General features: G+C 46.8%; 1 long non-coding RNA gene across 1 annotated transcript; it reads left to right on the forward strand.

Annotated features, from left to right (window-relative positions):
• Positions 1-318: 318 nt before the first annotated feature.
• Positions 319-1,417, forward strand: LOC110355508 (uncharacterized). Its single transcript, XR_002408237.2, has 2 exons — positions 319-456; positions 1,287-1,417. It is a non-coding gene; the product is annotated as an uncharacterized LOC110355508 (long non-coding RNA).
• The last annotated feature ends 774 nt before the right edge of the window (positions 1,418-2,191 follow it).

Genomic DNA, 2,191 nt, shown 5'->3' on the forward strand with positions numbered 1-2,191 from the left:
CTCTCAGGTTTGGCCAGCCTTCCCCTGCTCATCTGTGTGCCGCAGGCTCCTTGGTTAACACTGGCTGCTGGGAGCTGCCAACATGCAGTTAGTAAAAGATCTCACAACCCTTTCCAGGCTGATGATTTCATACCGGTGCTACTAAGTTTCCCCCAACAAAGCGGGACTCTTGGATTCTTTCATCATATCAGTTTTTAAAATCTCATTGTTCCTGAGCTCCACGCTGGAGCAGTCTGTTCCTGAAGGACTGCAGAAGTGACCCAAGCTGGAGCAGTTAATGAAGAACTGCAGCCCATGGGAAGAACTCACGTTGGAGTTCACGGAGGAGTCTTTCCTCATGTCGGAACAGGAAAAGAGAGTGAGGAGGAAGGAGCAGCAGAGAAAGGATGTGATGAACTGACCACAAGCCCCACAAGCCCCACAAGCCCCACTCCCCATCGCCCTGTGCTGCTGGAGGTGAGGAGGGAGAGAAATTGGGAGTGAAGTTGAGCCTGGGAAGAAGGGACGGGTGGGAGGAAGGTTGGTTTAGATTTGTTCTTATTTGTCACTATCTTACACTGATTTTGATTTGCAATAAATTAAATTAATCTCCCCAAGTCGAGTCTGTTTTGCCTGAGATGGTAATTGCTAAGTGATCTCCCTGTCTTTATCTCAACCCATGAGCCTTTTGTCATATTTTCTCTCCTCTGTCCAGTGAGGAGCAGAGTGACAGAGCAGCTTTGGTGGGCCTCTGGCCAGGGTCAACTCACCACAATGGACATTAGCAAGAGCGGGAGAATGGTGAGACTCGGTAATCGTGGGGTCCACTGCAGGGGTGTTGAAGTCATTTCCACCAGGGGTCACATCAGCCTCATAGTGGCCTTCAAGGAGTAGTTACATTTATACAGTCCTAAAACTACATTCAGCCCTTTCAAGGCCACTGCGAGGCTGATGCGGCCCCCAGTGAAAATGAGTTTGACTTCCCTGCATTACAGGGTCTGGAGGAAAGTGTTCTCCTTCTTTACACGAAACCAAATGTTTCTTTCTTTTTAGAAGTGGTATCTGGTTTCAGGCTTGATTTCTTCACCATCTCATCCCCACCCATCCAGGTCACTCAGCAGGACCCCATCCTGGCCACTGTCTGCCCAGTCTCAGCCCTTCCTCCCACCTCTCCCCCTCCTTGCTCCCCTCAGTTCCCTTCACTTCTTTTCTCTCCCTGTGACAAACCCAATCTCACTGGTTTCCTTATCCCATACCACCTTGGGTCTTGTTTTACTGTTCTGACCTGGTCCTTTTTCCTCCTTCAGGTAGACGGGATGTTGGTAGGCTGATTTAGCACACAGATGAGACAGTTCCTTGTCGTCAGCTGCTGCATTTGTGTCCTGCCCAGCAGAGAGCAACTGGACATGAGAATTACATGAAGAATCCCCTGAAACAGCTCGGGTCAGACTGCATTTAGTCACCTTGTGGGATGTGGTGTATTCAGGGCCTGATCCCAGGTAAAGCTCTGAGGGAACGCAACTTGCTCAAACTGGTAAAACCTGGCAGTGCTGAGTTTCATACAAGCCTGGTGTGCAAGAAATCAGGAGACATTTTAGCTGCTCAAAAGAAAAAAATGTCTTTACCATATATATTCCTACTGTTTTTTTTCTTGCAAATATTTATAAACCTGTGCAGATTCTAAGGGGAACAGTGAAAAACATGGTAATACAGAAGTCATGCTTTTTCCTCCCATCTCTTCCCACCTCTATTTTAAGTCCTAATCCAAAATACGAAGGCAAGAAGGCATTTCAGCACAAGGGTTTCCAGTTCTGGAATAAGGACAGAACAAACTGTTTTCTCCTACCCACAGTCTTAGGAACTGATCAGCCATTTTTGCTGAAGCGTTTGACCCAAGACTAACATACAGCAGCCTGGCAGCAGAAAATTGATGGGTAAAAATTTAGTCCAAACCAGAAAAGTTTAATGCTAACAAACAAATGAGAAAAGTGCTGTACAGCAGGAAGTTCTGTCCAGCTTTAGTGGTAGGAAGTACTGCAGACCCCTTCTGCATATATCAAATACAACATTAGTATGAGTAACCCACAAAGGTTCATCTACTCAACTTAATGATTTGGGCATCTAATCCAGATCCCAAGTCTGCAAGGTTTCGGATAAACCTTTACTCCTGCACAGAGCTCTGTTGACTCAACGAGGCTGCAGAGACCTGTGT

This window comes from Columba livia, chromosome 2, assembly GCF_036013475.1.
Source record: "Columba livia isolate bColLiv1 breed racing homer chromosome 2, bColLiv1.pat.W.v2, whole genome shotgun sequence".
Lineage (NCBI taxonomy): Eukaryota > Metazoa > Chordata > Aves > Columbiformes > Columbidae > Columba > Columba livia.